General features: G+C 34.9%; 1 non-coding gene across 1 annotated transcript; it reads right to left on the minus strand.

Annotated features, from left to right (window-relative positions):
• Positions 1 to 2,465: 2,465 nt before the first annotated feature.
• On the minus strand, positions 2,466 to 2,572 carry LOC114077740. The gene has a single exon (XR_003579108.1). It is a non-coding gene; the product is annotated as a small nucleolar RNA R71 (small nucleolar RNA).
• Between the last annotated feature and the right edge of the window lie 15,611 nt (positions 2,573 to 18,183).

Consider the following 18,183-nt stretch of genomic DNA (forward strand, 5'->3'; position numbering starts at 1 on the left):
AGATATTGAATATTTTAAATCGTTGAAACACTAGCCTCTAAAACAACTCAAAGTTCCAACACTATATTTTTGTTAGAATGTAGGCAACATACTTGAGTACAAAGGTACTACGTTTGAAAGATAGAATAACATCATAAGAGCATCTCTAAAGGTTATTCAACATAAGACATAAGCATAACATACAATAACATAATATGCGAATCATATAATACAAGTCAACCTAAGACATAGTAAATGAGCATGGAAGATAAATCATAATAATATCAACATAATTAACCCTTGGTCATCCTTATCATGATAACACTATTCTAAAGTAACCTCAAAATCATACAAGTGAAAAGCAAGAATAACATTCTAAAATAATACCCAAGCCAAGTATCCCTTTTTGGTCATCTCAATCATAATCTAACTAGATGGTAAACTCAAAATATGCTCCATGCCAAAACGGTACCATACACGTAAGTAACCCCACGACACACTTGTGCAATGCATGAAAGTCTATCCCATACTATCCTTCACAATAAGCATAGCCTTGATGTCATCCTAGTCATATTAAGTTTAGTTTGAGTCTAATGTATATATACTTAGTGTATTTTGAGTCATTTGTGTATTTATGAGATAACCAACATGATTAGTTTGGTAGGGAAACTTATTGGGAGAAACCTCAACAAAAAGGGACAAAGGAATAAATATAAAGATTTTAGTAAAAAGAGAACAAGGAAGATGCTAAAGAAAATTCTCCAAGGCATTTTTGTGATGGCCCTATGTCGTGGAGAAGGATGCAAAATTAGGGTCACAAAATTAAATAAAGGAAGAACATCTCGTGATGCCTCTGCGTCGTGCAGAAGAAGAAAATTTTTTGGACGAGAATCTTGAATGAATTCCGCGTCGCGCTTCTGAGTCCCTGAAGTGGATTTTTTAATTTTTAGTATGAATATGTTTTTTTATTAAACAGTTTTTTCTTGGTTTTGAAGAACGACAACTTTGGAGATGTTTTTATGATGTTCTAGTGTTACTTCTAAATCTCTTTTCCTTTCAATCATTTTGATGATTCATAACCACTATACGATTAATTTTTGAACTATGAGTAGCTAAATACCTTAGCTCTAGGGTTACGGTTACATGATAAATGTGATGTTTTGAGTTTATTTTTGGGTTATTATTATTGTCATATGACTATCCTATGTTATTGTATATGTATTTCAAGATTGATCACCATAAAAATAAATCCATTGTCTGAATCGAACTAGGGAGAGAAATAAGAGGATATAAATTGGATCATAGGTAGCTTGTGAACTATAAATAGCTCGGGTTTATTTTATCTAAGATAGGGATATACCTAGAAACCTCGCTTGAGTCACCATTTCGGAAGATAACATAATAATCGGTAATTAATCACTCTATCGTAGCTCAATGTTGTAGTTAAGGTTTTAATTATTGCAAGAGATTAGTTGTCGGGAGACAATGATCATACATCTGACAACGTGATTCATTGATTCGATAGTTAGTAATAACCCATTTAAATAATATTGATTGCATAATTCCAGATAAAATCTGCAACCCTGATCTTTACAAAGTCATTATTTCAAATCGTAGAAAATGAATTGCACACTTTACAATTTGGTTTAAGTAGAAGTAGAAAATACATACTCTTGAAAGCTGGAATTACATTTGTGTTAAACTGCAAGTTAGGTGAATTGATCAGTTTTAATTGGAAGTCCCTTTGGGTACGATACCCGGCTCTCACAAAGAGCTACTTTTTATTTGTATGATCACATACACTTGAATGTTGGTTTGATCTCAACATGTTTTTGGCGCCGCTGTCGGGAACTTTTGATTTAGGAAAATTTTTATTTTTCTGATTTGTGAAGTAAAACGCAATTGTCAACAACTTGATTTTAGCATTTCGTTGTTGCAGGTTGTTGTGAAACTTCAAACAGGAAAAAGACTAAGAATTTGTTTCACCTAACTTGGAACCTGAAAGATTCGTAAACAGAAGGTAGAGACAAGGTGGATATCCAAGTCCTCTAGAAACTGGTGATCTACCATCTCATGTTAAAAGAAGAGATGAAAGAGAGAAAAACCTGAGACAATGACACCTGTGGAGATGAAAGTCAAAGTTGTGGTATTCCCACGCCCCTCCATTGTGACGTCTTGCACTTAGATACCTGATGTTAGTTGGAGATTTTAACCGAAGTAGAGTATGGTGCAAATTTTGCAAACAAATGGGCAGTTCACTAGTCTTTCTTATGAGGATCCAATACATCATATTCAAAACTCCTCGAGATAAGTAATATTTATACTCCAACTAGAGTGAACAAATTTTACGTGAGGCTCACATTATTACCCTTGTTTGTACATGGGGACACAAAAAGATAGTTGAACTCAGAGACTACGAATTAAATAACCACCTGGGACGATATAGAACATAATTCATCAGATTTATTACATTTGGGAAAATGACCAAATTAAGGAGTAATATATTTAGTTTTAGGAAAAAATGTTGAGAGAAATTATACCAAGCATGGGAACGGTTTAAGTTATTCTTGATGAGATTTCCTTATAATGATCTATCTAACGAGGTGTTAGTCAATACCTTCATTGAATGGTTGGAGCCTAACATCAAGATTTTAGTTAATTCAGTTGTAGGTGGACAAGTCTTGGAGAAGTCTTATGTTGAACTGTTCACCTCGTTGAACTGAATTTCTCAGGGAAACTCAGTGTGGAGTGTAAGTGGAATGAAACCTGTAGTACAAAATACTGTAGGGATGCTGAAACTATATGATATCATTACACTGAGTGCTCATATTTCTACCATGAAAACTATGAACACATATTTTAGATACATGGCTCTGAGTTAGCAGTCAAATCAAGTCAATTCAGTTTAACAACAACCATCTAGGCATGAGATATGTGGAGCACAAATATAGGCTGCCAGGCTATGCTGATAGGTACCAACCACAGGCACAACCTGAGAAACCAAGAAACAATTCCAAAACATGAGTGTTAAGGATATATTGAAGAAGATTATGGTTGATCAAGCTAAATAAGCCGCAAATGTCAGAAACAATCAATTGGCTACTCAAATTATGGATAAACAATTCGGGCAATTTTCTAGTGTCAAAATTTATGACAACAATGAGGGTTTCATGGAACACTGACCCAAATCCTAAATAGGTGAATGCAGTGGTTTGCAATTAGAGGAGTTAGCTCCTAAGAAATGAAAAATTGAAGATCTAAACCAGGAGAGTGAACCCAATGAGGGTGGGTTCAAAGATAATGAAGAAGTTGCACTAGAAAAAAAAGTGCAACCAATAGTGAGACCACCATCCCCCTTTCCTCAGAATTTCAAGAAACAAAAGGAAAACAAATGTTTTGGTAAGTTTCTCTCACTTGAAAGAAGTTCCCATTAATTTGTCTTTGGTAGATATGTTGCAGGGTATACCTAGGTATGCAAAATACATGAATGACATTATGTGCAAAAAATAAGAGGTTAACAGAGCATGAGATAGTGGAACTTATTGAAGAGTGCAAATCCTGAAACAAGAACAAACTACCCATTAAATTGAATGATCTGGAAATTTTCAATGTTGAAACTACTAAAGGGCAGAGCATTCATGCTAGACGGTTGTATGACCTGGGATCTAGTATTAACTTAATGCAATTTTTTTTGTAAAAACATCTGGGGTTAGGTAGTCCTAAACCAACTATAGTTATTTTGCAATTAATGGATATATCAATGGCTAGGACTAAGGGTGTTGTTTAAGATGTGTTAGTACAAGTGGGATCTTTGATATTTCTAGTAGATTTTGTAGTGTAGAATTTTTAGCCTGATCCTAACGTCCCCTTCATCTTAAGGAAACCATTGTGACCGAGTGGAAGAAAAATGATTGATGTAGCAGTTGGGCAACTTACTATGAGAGCTCATGATAACGTAGAGGTTTTTGATGTGTATAAAGCCTTGAAGTTGCCAACTGCGCATGAAGAGTTCTCTGCCATAACCATAATTGATCTTTACGTAGAAGCTAAGTATATTGTAGTCAACAATACCCTAGAGAGAGTGTTAGTGGGTGATGACTTATATAGTGATGTTGAAGCACAAGAAATAGTGCAGTTCTTTGATGTATCACTTATATTGACAATTAAAAATCGTTGGGAGCCTCTAAATAGGATTTTGGGTCCTCCACCTAAGATGTCCATTGAAGAAGCACCAAAGTTAGAGCTCAAAACATTGACAGCCCACCTCAGGTATGCCTTTCTGGGTGAAAATAAAATTTTACCAGTTATTCTATTTGCAGAAAAATCAAACGAATAGGTGGAAGACACACTACTGATTCTAACAAGAAGGAAATCAGCTTTGGGATGGAAAATGTCTAAAATCCATGGAATTTGCCATTCTCTTTGTATACACAAAATATGCATGGAAGAACGGTACAAAAAAAGTTCACGACATTAGTGGAGGCTAAATCCATTGATGAAGGATGTTGTTAGGAAAGAGGTAATTAAGTTGATAGATTACAGGGATCGTATACCGGATATGTTACAACAAATGGGTAATTCCAATGCAGTATTTTCCCAAGAAGGGAGGAATGACAGTTGTGACCAATGAGAAGAATGAGTTGACCTACCAGAACATACACTGGGTGGAAGATTTCAATAGATTATAGAATAGTCAATGAAGCCACCAGGAAGGACCACTATACGGTACCTTTAATTTATCAAATATTAGACAGGTTGTCTCGGTAAGAGTATTATTGATTCACTGATTGGTACTCATGGTATAACCAGATAATAATTGCACTAGAGGATCAAGAGAAGACGACATTCACTTGACGATATGGAATGTATGCATTCAAACGTCACGTGCAATGCCCCCGCCACTATTAAAAGATGTATGATGGCTGTAACATTCAAGAAAATGTACTCGACTAGTATAGAGACTTTCTTGTTTTAAGAATAATTATTGGGGGTACATAGGCATCCCAATGCACAATATTGAGTAATATTAGACATATTAGAAAATATTGGCTTAAGGGTGTTAGAAAATTTCTATATATAAATAGGGGTGTAAAATAAAATCCAAGCTTGTCTAAGAAATGTACTTGCAATAAAAACCCTAAGCTAAAAATACACGTATTAATTCTGAACCCAACACATGAGGAACTAGGCATCCAAGAGTCAAGCCTAGGTACCATGGCTCATGATCATTTAAAATGATCATATAGAGTAAGCAGTGCCCAAGGATATAGTGAGGCTGCTTGGGACAACAAAAAGAAATGAGCATCAACACGTGTGCAAGTATTCATTTAGGGTGGTTAGGGCTGTTAGGGGCAGGTGCACATGTAGGTGTTAAGCAATATGGGGCTGAGCTTCCTAAAAAACTATAGGCTCTAACTAAGTTACCTAACTATCTATCTAACCTAGTACTAACTGAAATAAACTAACTAGTGCACCCGACAACTTAAGACCTAACCGGGTGACACTAACCTAGTAACTAACTCAAGAAACATCCTAGTACCTAACCTAGGATGGTCCAAAAGGGTTGGTTATGGTCCTAGTGACTGAGGGGTAATTACCCTAGGTCACATAATTAGTAAAATATTTAACTTAATTAATTAATTTAAATGGTCAAACCAAAATCCTTACCCTTGATAAGTAACTAACTAAGAAATATCCTAGTACCTATCCTACGATGGTCCAAAGGGTTGGTTATGGTCGTAACAACATAGGTGTACTTTAATAATTACCGTAGGTTACCTAATTAATTAAATTATAGACTTAATTAATTAATTTAATTGGTCAAAACCGAAACCACTAAGCAATTTAAGAATTTCTGTTAAGTTAAATGTTATTCTAATTCTAGTCAATTTAGAAGGGGCATTTTAGTAATTAAATAATTAATTTATTTAATTAACTTATTAAGACTAAGGTTAATTAGTCAATATCAGTTCCTAATACATAGTAACTCACGACTAAAACAGAAGAAAAAGTGAGAAAAACAATGAGCAAAACGCAAGAAAAACAAAAAAATTTCTCTGTTCTCCTTAGGCGATTTTAAGGTATTCTTGAAGGTTTTAGTTCAAGGTGATCTTCGTAGATTAAATTCTACATAAGGTATGGGTTTTCTCTATTGTATTCCTTTCTCCAAAACGCTTTTCAAACGTTTTATGAATTCAAGATTATCGAAACTACGGTTGTTCCCAATGACATTGTTGAACGTCCATCTCCTTAGTTATCCTTGTTTTCGATCCTAATAGTATGTTGATGTACTCTCGAACATGTTGTTGGTATGTGTTTCTAACTGATTATTATGTTTAAGTTTAATGGATTTGAATATGTCGAATGAGACCTATAGGTTAGATCCATACGATTAATGCCTAATTGTGTTCAGAAGATGAAATTGTTATAATTCGTTAATGAAATTAAATTTACTGTTGAAAGGGGTGAAAATTTCAATTACTATTTGTATTTTACAGTGGATATGTTGTAAGTGTTTGGAATGTAATATTTCCAAGAAGCGATAAGAATGAGAATTTAAACTACATAATGAACCTTCTATAACAAATTAGGCATGACCAATGTAAATAATTGAATTCATAACCAAGGGTATGTCAATCATTGGGACAAGTCCCAACATACCCTATCCAAATGAACTATGAATATAGTAGTACATTGAAAAACTTTACAACTTTAATATAGAATGGTATAAAAGTACCGAATATCGTTGAACAAGATAAGGTGAGCAATAACATATGTCTCACTCACACCTAGACAATTATGTTAAAGATACTCACATAAGAGGGTATTAATAATCATGAGTCTAGTCTCATTAACAACGAGATGATAATGTAAGGTTAAATTCACATTTCATCAAGTAAAGAATGGGATGACCGGTTATCCACAGATTTAAGTAAACCTCATAACTAGAATCAAGCTTCCATAATGTTTGAGTCAACTATAAAAGTTATAAAGAACGAGAAATTGAGAAAAGCACTGATAGACTAGCAATGAGCTTGTGCAAGCACATGTATGTCTCATGAGATGAGACTCCACAAAGGTGGATAAGAGTCTCCAAAAATCTCCTAGTCATCGAACTATGTTGCCACCATAGGAACTAGCCAGTCCACCTATGAGAGTGGTTTAACATTGGCCAGTGAAACTACCAATTTTCAGTGTGGAGCAGACATTGAATATCATGTTTATCTCACATGATCTATGTAAGTTAAATTCTCAGGAAAGTATTCGGTTCACTTTAGCCGTGAACCACCTCTTTTGATTGTGGGGAAGATACTGGACTTGGTTTAACTTTAGCTGGTGAACCACCTTTTTTCAGTGTTGGGCAGATAGTGGAATTATGTTTAGCTCACATGATGTAGGTTCACTTTGATGGGTGAACCACCCCTTTTAGGTGTGGGGAAGACACTGGATTTCATGCTAGGTCACATGATCTTAATGCTGAAGGTTTCTTTAAGAAAATAAGAAAGAAAGAAGAAATGTATGTTCAAAGAGAGTTAAGAAAGGAAGATCTTTTGTATATCAAATAAACAGTGGTTGATAAGAATGAAGTTGTAACAAGTTATTGACTTATGCCAAATCAAGATATATGCTCAAATATCTCCACATTATTGAAATAATCAAATAATGAGCTTAGGCAAATAAAGAATGGTTTATAATGACTTCTTATATTATGACCAATAAAGGGAAGTAAAACCTAATGGCTAACATCATGCAAATGCATGGAAATGATTAAACAATGGGCATAGCCAATATGACTCCTTATATTATGTAAATGATCATATGCAAAAAAGATTGACTTATAATGAATTTCTATATTATGCCAATAAAGGGGAGAAAAAAATAAGGGCTAATCAATGCCCCAAAATCTTTATATCATGCAATTGATTAAATAATGGAAACAACCAATAATATGAATACATATGCCCCAATAACTTTATGTTATCCAAAAATGATCAAATCATTTGCATAACTAATAATATATATTCCAGCATCTTCACATTATGCAAAGGATCATATAACGGAATATCCAATAAAGATTGGCTTATACTGACTTTTTCTATTATGCTAATAATCAAATGATGGGCATAACCAATAAAGATTTGCTTATAAGAGCAAAAACTTAATAACTCATCAATTGAAGTAGAAATGTATGCCCCAACATCTTCATAATATGAAAATGATCAAATAAGTTGCCGAGCCAATAAAGGTTTGCGTACAAGGATTTCATGCCCAATTAAACAAGAATGGAAAGAATAACTTGTGAGTAAGGTAGTCAAATCATTTTCGTAGTCTTTTGGATTACTTACTTGATTTATTGTAGGTATGAGACTACAATGAATCATTGCACTTGTAAGTAAAACATAGAATCAAAGGAGATCATAGAACTACACAATTAAAAAAAGAAGAAGAAAAGACTGAAAAATAATGTAAAAATAGAAAAGAGAGTTCTCGGCCTATAGGGACCAAATTTATAAATTTTTGTTTGAGATGTTCTAAAATGATGTTCATGATTCCAAGGTTTTATGTTCATATAGAATATATGTTTTGTGCTTTGAATGCATTAAAGTATGTCATATTCATAACATAATTCATAAATAACGAATTAGGAGAGTCAACTGACTTCACTTTCAAAAACTGACATGTTGCTATACGAAGAGATATCCTTGATCATGCATAGTCCTTATTTGTATATTTGCAGACACTCATACTTAGTACATATGTGTACTAACCCTACACTATTACTATTCTATAGACGCAGGTCAGAGAGAAGATCGAACACTCATGAAGCGGTTTGCATTAGCGATCTCCAAACTTTGATAGGTCCTATAGATATCGAGGATGGAACATTCATTATTGTTACTTAGTACATTAGACATAGCTAGTGGATGTTGTCCCTAGCATTTCAATTCAGACATTTATTCTATGCTTTGTATCCATTTCGAAAACTATTAAGATATATTGATTCTTTCATTTGAATTGTTTAATCTATTATAGATGGTTGTTAATTGAGCTATGTAGAATATTACTCCTATGCAGTTAATGTATGAAGTCTACGTACAATTCTTTATGTTTTAAAAAGTTTTAAATTTTCTGCAAATTTAATTGTATGATTGTGATGAAAGCTTAGAAGAGGCTTGTCCGCGACCTCTAGTGTGGTTAACAACGCCGGTCGCGGTCGACTTCCAGATGCCAAGTGTGACAAACTTGGTATAAGAGCATGAGGTTAAATAACCTAGGAACTAAATCTCAAAGCAACCACATTGCGTAGTTTCTAACTAATGGTTTTGAAGTACACCACAATAATGACATAGAGACTTTGTGATGTTAGGAATCTTCCCTTCTTCTACTCTTATCGTGCTGACTAGAGCTTTGACATTTTGTGTCATTCAGCATCTAACTTCCTTTATTTTTGTAAGTGGGGAAAATGAACACAAGAATTAGGATGGCGAGTGGTCTAAGGCACCATATTCAAGATCTGGTATTTGCATTGTGGGCAATGATAGAAATGCCCAGCGTGATAGAAAGTCGTGTGGTAAGTGTGACTGTTAGCATGGAGGTGAGTGCATGGTAGGTTTAAATGGATGTTATGGGTGCGGTAAGAGTGGGCACGTGGTAGGGATTGCCTAAATGCAAAGAATCAGGCCAAAACAGATACTCAGCCTCGGCGTAATCCCACTGCTGCAGTCGTACCTCTCAAGAGAAATCAGTTTTAGGCGTTGAAAGGAAGAGAGGAGCAAGAAAAGTCCGCGTATGTTGTCACTGGTAACTTGCTTGTCTTTTCTTTTCCTGTTTATGCAATGTTAGATCCGGGATCTTCCTTGTCTTTTGTTACTCCGTTATTAGCTAGTAAATTTGACTTGTTTCCTGAGATCTTACATGAGTCATTTCTAGTTAGTACACCCATAGGAGACAATGTTAGGTCCAAAAGAGTATATAGATATTGCCAAATAACTGTTCTAGATATAGTTACTTATGTGAAGCTAATATAATTAACCATGCTTGATTTTTATATAGTTTGGGGTATGGATTGGCTCCATGAATGATATGCTACCATAGACTATCGAAATAGGGTAGTAAGGTTTCAGTTTCCAAATAAGTTAGAGTTTAAATGGGAAGGGCGTGGTTCAAATCCAACAAAGACAAATAGTTCCAATCTTAAAGACAACAATAGGTTATCTAACAGGTTAGGAGTCGATGAGAATCTTTCTTGTTAAGAGGTTCCCCGTTGCAATTTTAGATCGCCAAGTGAAACGGTTGAGGAACAAGGAGGTGCCCACTGTGAAGGTGTTATGGAGGAACCATCTTGTTGAGGGGGCAACATGGGAGGCCGAGGCCGGTAGGAGATCTCGTTACCCTTACTTTTTCAGTTTTTGTGGTTAGATATAGTCTTCCTAAGTCTTATTTTTGTTTATGAGACTCTAAATTTTAGTGCATTACGCAGTTTGGGTGTTTTAAGTACATAACTGTGTGTTTTATACTTGCACAATATGAGTGAATATTAGTTCATGCTTGCATTCATGTTTCTGTTTTTTGTATAGCATTTGCATGATTTTTGTGTTGCATGGGTGTGATGTGCATTAAGTTAAAGTAAGATTTTGAAGGTAGTTCCTCAATCTCATATATGAATCTTCAGATAAGCTTTAAGTGTTATGATCCATCTAGAGTAAGTTGTAAATAAAATATTCCAAAAGATGAAGTTCCAAGTATGTTGATGTGTTTTTTAAAATACCCTCTCTAATTCAAAATTATGTATTGTGTCATTCGGGTATGAATGTTCCTAGGGGGGGGGGATAATGTAACATTCCAGAAAATGTACTCATCTAGTGAAGATCCTTTTAAGTTTTAAGAATAGGTATTGGGGGTACATAGGTATCCCAATGCCCAATATTGAGTAATATTGGGCATATTAAAAAAATATTGGCTTAAGGGTGCTAGCCAATTTCTACATATAAAGTGGTAAGAAAATCCAAGCTTGTCTAAGTAATGTAGCTGCAATGAAAAGCCTAAGTTAAAAATACACATTAATTCTCAACCCAACATATGAGGTACTAGGCATCCTAGTGTCAAGCCTAGGTACCATGGCGCGTGATCATTAAAAATGATCATGTAGAGTAAGCAGTGTTCAACGATATACTGAGGATCCTTGGGACAACAAAAAGAAATGAGCAGCAAAACATGTGCAACCCATGCACAAACACATGTGCAAGAATTCAGTTGGGGTGGTTAGGGGCAGGCGCACATGTGCAGGTAAAGCCATGTGGGGATGAGATTACTAACAAACACTAGGCTTTAACTGACTTACCTCACTAGCTAACTAACCTAGAACTAACCGAAATAAATTAACTAGTGCACCCGACAACCTAAGACCTAACCGAGTGACACTAACCTTGTAACTAACTCAAGAAACATCCTAGTACCTAACCTAGGATAGTCCAAAAAGGTTGGTTATGGTCCTAATGACTTAGGGTACTTTAGAAATTAACCTAGGTCACTTAATTAATTAAATTAACAACTAAATCAATTGATTTAAATTGTCAAACAAAAATCCTTACACTAGACAAGTAACTAACTAAGAAACATCCTACTACCTAACTTCAGAAGGTCCAAAGTGTTAGTTATGGTCCTAAAAACTTAGGGGTACTTTAGTTATTACCCTAGGTTACCTAATTAATTGAATTATCTACTTAATTGATTAATTTAACTGGTAAAAGCCGAAACCACTAAGCAATTTCCAGATTTTGGTTAAGTCAAGTGTTCTTCAAATTCTAGTCAATTTTGGAGGGCATTTTAGTAATTGACTAATTAATTTTTTAATTAACTTAATTAGAATACGTTGAATTAGTCTATATCAGTTCCTAAGACCTAGTAATTGATGACTAAAATAGAAGACAAACATGAGAAAAACAGTGAGCAAAAAATAAGAAAAATAGAAAATTCTCTCGGTTCTCCTTAGGCGATTTCAACGCATTTTTCAAGGTTTTTGTGCAAGGTGATGTTCGTAGATTCAATTCTATATAAGGTTTGAGTTTTCTCTCTTGGATTCCTTTCTCCAAGAGGCTTTTTAAACGTTTTAGGAATTCAAGATCATCGAAACTAGGGTTGTTCCCAATTACATTGTTGAACGTCCATCTCTTTAGTTATCCTTGTTTTTGTATCCTAATAGTATGTAGATGTAACTCGAACATGTTGTTTGTATGTGGTGCTAACTGATCATTATATATAAGTTTTATGCAATTTGAATATGTCAAATGAAACCTATAGGTTAGATCCATATGATTGCCTAATTGTGTTCGACAAGATGAAATTGTTATAATTCATTTATGAAATTCAATTTACTATTGAAAGGGGTGAAGATTTTGATTACTATTTTTATTTACAGTAGATATGTTTGTAAGTATTTGGAATGTAATGTTTCCAAGAAAGACAAGATTGTGAATCAAAGCTAGTTAATGAACCTTGTATACCAAATTAAGCATAACTAATGTAACTCAATGAATTCATAACCAAGGGAATGCAAATCATTGGGACAAGTCTTAACATACCCTGTCCAAATGAACTATGAATATAGTAGTACATTGAATAATTCTATAACTTTCATAGAGAATGGTATAAAAACCAAATGTCATTGAACAAGATAAGGTGAGTAATAACATACTTAAAAGTTTAAGAATTATGAAAGTGTCAAGTATGAGGTGTTAAATGAAGTGAGATAAGTCTCACTCACACCTAGACAATTATGATAAAGATACTCACATAAGAGGATTTTAATAATCGCGAGACAAGTCTCATTAACACCAAGATGATAATGTAAGGTTAAATTCACATTTTATCAAGTAATGAAACGGATGACCCGTTATCCAAAGAGTTAAGTAAAATTCATGACTACAAACAAGCTTCCATAATGTTTGAGTCAACTCTAAAAGTTATAAAGAAAATTAAATTGAGAAAAACACCGATAGACTAGCAATGAAGTTGTGCAAGCACATGTAAGTCTCATTAGATGAGGCTCCACCAAGGTGGATAAGAGTCTCCAAAAATCTCCTAGTCTTCGAACTGTCTTACCAGCATAGGAACTAGCCAGTGGATTCTACCTAAGAGAGCTAGGTATGATGTGGTTTCACTTTGGCCGTTGAAACCACCCCTTTACGGTGTAGGGCAGATACTGAATTTCATGTTTAGCTCAGATTATCTATGTCGGTTAAATGCTTAAGAAAGTATTAAATTCACTTTTCCATGAACCACCTATTTTTTGTATGGGGAAGCCACTAGACTTGGTTTACTTTAGTGGGTGAACCACCCCTTTTCGGTGTTGGGTAGACACTAGATTTCATGTTTAGATCACATGATCTAGGTTCACTTTTATTTGTGAACCACTCATTTTCAGTGTGGGGTAGACAATGGATTTCATGCTAGCTCACATGATCTTAATGATAAAGATTTCTTTAAGAAAGTAAGAAAGAAAGAACAAGAAATGTGAGTTCAATGTGAGCAATGAAAGCAAGAGCTTAAGTATATCAAATCATCAGTTGTTGATGAGAATAAAGGTTTAACAAGTTATTGGCTTATGCCAAATAAAGATATATACTCCAATATCTTCACATTATGCAAATGATCAAATAATGGTCTAAGGCAAATAAAGAATGGCTTATAATGACTTCTTATATTATGCAAATAAAGGGGAGTAAAACATAATGGCTAATCAATGCCCCATAATCTTTATATCATGCAAATGATCAGATAATGGGCATAGCCAATAATGACTCCGTATATTATGTAAATGGTCATAGCCCATAAAGATTGGCTTATAATGACTTCTTACAATATGCCAATAAAGGGGATGAAAACATAATGTCTAATCATTGCCCCATAATCTTAATATCATGCAAAGGATCAAATAATGGGTACATCCAATAATATGAATACATAAGACCCAACAACTTTATGTTATCCAAAATGATCAAATAATGGGCATAGCCAGTAATATATGCTCCAGCATATTCTCCTTATGCAAAGGACATATAATGGGAATAGCCGATAAAGATTGGATTTTAATGACTTCTTATATTATGCTAATGATCAAATAATGGGTATAGCCAATAAAGATTGGCTTACAATAGCAAAGACTTAATAACTCATCAATTGAAGTAGGAATGTATGCCCCACCATATTCATAATATGAAAATGATCAAGTAAGTGTCCTAGCCAATAAAGATTGGCTTATTAGGATTTCATGCCCAATTTAACAGGAATGGAAAGAATAACTTGTGAGTAAGGTAGTTAAATCATTTCCTTAGTCTTTTGGATTACTAACTTGTTTCATTGTAGGTATGGGACTACAATGAATCATTGTACGTGTAAGTAAAATATAGGATCAACGGATTTCATTGAAATACACAGACAAAAAAAGGAAAGACTGAAAAATAAAATAATTATAGAAAAGAGTGCTCTCGGCCTATAGGGAGCAAATTTATAAATTTTCGTTTGAGATGTTCTAAAATTATGTTCATGATTCCAAGGTCTTATGTTCATATAGAAAATGAGTTATGTTCTTTGAATGCATTAAAATATGTCATACTCATAACATGATTCATAAAATAATGAATTAGGAACCTTATACTATTACTATTTTATAGGCGGAGTTCAGAGAGAAGATCGAAGACTCATTGAAGAGGCTTGGATTAGCGTTCTCCATACTTTTGTAGGTCCTATTGAGATCAAGGATGCTACATTCACTTTTCTAGCTTAGTACATTAGACATAGCTAGTGGTTGTTGTCCCTAGCGTTTCATTTCAGACATTTATCCTAAGCTTTTTATTAAGGTGGTTTTGCAATCTATTATGATATATTGATTCTTTCATTTTAATTGTTTAATCTTTTATAGATGGTTGTTAATTGAGCCATGTAGAATATCACTCCTATGAAATTAATATATGATGTGTAAGTACACTTCATTAAGTTTTAAAAAGTTTTATATTTTCTGCAAATTTAACTCTATGATTATGATAAAAGCTAAGACGAGGCTTGTCTGCGACCTCTAAGAGGTTTACGACGCTGATCGCGTTCGGATTCCAGAATCTGGGTGCGACAATGGAAATCTTCCCTGACATGGTGGAAAACTTTTTGAAGTGTTCATGGACAATATTTAGCTGCTTAGTGAGTCATTTAGACATTGTTTAACTAATCTTAATAGAGTTCTTGCTAGGTATGAGGAGACCTATTTGGTGCTGAACTAGGAAAAGTGTCAGTTCATAGTGAGAGAAGGAATTGTGTTGGGACGCAACATCTCCAAGAGAGGGCTAGAAGTTAATACACAAGAAGTGGAAGTTATTGAGAAGTTTCCCCAACACATATCAGTGAAAGGATATTGAAGCTTCACATCCAGACTTTTACAGGAGGTTCAACAAGAACTTCTATAAAACATCAAGAGCTATGTGCAACTTATTATGGAAAGAGATGAATATTTGTTTGATGAGAAATGCTAATAGGCTTTTGATATGCTAAAGCAGAAACTAATTGAACATCCTATATTGATTGCTCAAATTTGGGAGCTCTCGTTCGAGCTGATGTTTGATGCTACAGACATAGATGTTTGAGTAATTCTTAGGAAGGGAAAGGAAAAGGTTTCACACTTGATAAACTATGCGGATAAAACACTTGATACAGCCCAATCGAACTACATAGTGATAGAGAAGGAGATGTTAGCATTGGTTTTTGAATTTGATTAATTTAGATCATATCTGGTGGTAACCAAGGTGATAGTCTACGTTGAACATTTCATACGCTAAAATGACAACTCCCTAGAGAAGTGTAAGAAGTCGTAATCAAGTAGAGAACCAAACTAGTAGGTTGGAGTCGATCCGACAAGGAAAATGGTTTAGAATTAACTCTAATTCACTACTATATTTATTTAGCCAAGGTATTTACTAAATCAAGTAATTAAAGGGTTTTTATTTTATAAAAAATGTTCCTTAAAAAAACTATGTTAAGAAGTAAAACAAAGTAAATATTTATTTTTTATCAAGTTGTGATACTAACTAGAGTATATGTGTTCCCCACAGGTTCATAACGTCGTATTCCTTGAAATAGGAACTCTTTCCTAGTGTTTTTCCTGTAAAGTGGTAAGTTATGTATCTCCAAATCCGTAGTTCGGTATCAAGAGAATTTCACCCCATAACGTGTAACGACTACGGGTGTATATGCTAGTAAACATTACCTTAACCTCATATTAGACATCATAATTAATGTATTGCTTACTTATTATTTCCACCAATCCACAGTAGCCTATAAGATAGTATCACAGTAAATCTATGTTAATAATTCTTTTCTTACAACTACCTCCTCGGTCCGACAAGTAGAAACAAGGCTATTTTTAACGCGTGCACTCATTAAAAGAGTTCTAACTGAAAGAATCATCAATTCATGGAAAAACCAATTTGAGAATTGCTTATTTGCTAGGTTTACGTTGTTAATTTCCCATGGTTTCAATAACACAACTTGTGGATTTAGTTACCCATGCAAGCAATATGACAATTCATAGTTTTTAATGTAGAAATCATGAACTTACTCAACAATAAGGAGAAACCCAGAAATTTGACTTGAAATTTAAAGAAAAACCTTCAAATCAAACTCGAAATTAATTGATTACTAATGTTTGCAAAAATCAATCTCCAAATACAAAGGATAACAATAATAAAAGAGTCTAACCTCAAAAATAAGGTTTTAATCCCTTATATATAGAAAACATTTTCCTACAAAAAAATTTGAAATAAGAGAGTTGTATAGAAACAAGGCTTCATTCGACGACCTCACTGACGGATCATCGATTGAATGACAACTGCCTCTGTCAGTTCATACTTAGAAATATTTTTCTACACAGGGTAGCACCTTCTCTAAATGATACGACGGCCCCACAATATTGTCCATCGATTTGTTTATGCCCCGTCGATGCTCCTCTGTCGTTTCCATACTTATAATCTTGAAGAAGTTAGGTACTGGAACCTTCTCTGAACTAATCAATGGTTCACCATTGACATACTGTCGTTTTCTCTTGTGGTTCAACATTTTGTCAGATTTCCCCGATCTTCTCCCATAGCTTGAACTGCGCATCAACGATCACCACCTACGGACCGTCGATGGCCTTCTTAGGTAATCTTTTGCCTTTTTTTCCAGCTGCCTTATCCGTTTCAACCTGGACATCTTTCCTGCAAAACAAGACACGAACTTGTTAAAACTACTACTAAAAGTCTCCAGACACAAATAAGTCTTATGTAAAATGCATTGAAAATACCATGAAACCACGGTACCTCGACACCCTCAACATAAATTTGTTTTTTGTCCTCCAGCGATGCACTATGACTCAAAACAATATTTTTACAAAGTATACACTTTTAAGCTCTTGACGTTCCAACAACCATTCTAGTTCTCTCTATCGTCAGATCTCCTCCTGAGGCAAAGAAGTTCTCCTAGCCTGCTCTAACTTTGTCCTCTCTCTCTTTCGTGAATGGGCCTCATGATTGGCCTCAGTAGTATGGCTAAAATGGTGTCTCTTAGTACGTGGATGCTGCAAAGGTTGTGTCTCAATAGGTGGCTTGAACAACGCGTCTAACACTGTGTGCTCCGCTAGCTCGATGGGTGCACTCTCCGACTCCGTCCCCCTCATCTCTAAGATGGCATCCATATCAAATCGCAAACTAGCAACCGCAACCTAAGGATAAGAGAGGTATATTGTAAGGGCTCGTGCTAGCACACACATCTTAAAGGCGCCTAGACGTTGGTGAACCATCCGATTTTTTTGTTCGGTCTGCTAGGCCGCCCTCTTTTTGATTTGGTCCTCATCCTCAACAATGGATTTATGCATCCACGGATGCATTTGGTGTAGCAGGGTGGTAATCTGACCCTCCCACTTCAGGACTCACACTAGAGATTCTAGAGCTGCAGATAGGAGTGTGGAGCAAGATGAGGTAGGGGCCTTACTGGATGCATGTATGGAAGTAGCAAGGGTTGTGTCCGGATGATATGGAGTAACAGGGTTAGCCCCTTGTTCTAACTCCACTGTGTCTGCTAAATTGTCCCTCACTGGAGGCATATTAATACGGGGCCCTATCTGTGGTGCCGCTACATTGGCCTCGTCCATGATGAGGCCTATATCTACTGTCCCTACTGGGC

This window comes from Solanum pennellii, chromosome 6 (genome assembly GCF_001406875.1).
Source record: "Solanum pennellii chromosome 6, SPENNV200".
Classification (NCBI taxonomy): domain Eukaryota; kingdom Viridiplantae; phylum Streptophyta; class Magnoliopsida; order Solanales; family Solanaceae; genus Solanum; species Solanum pennellii.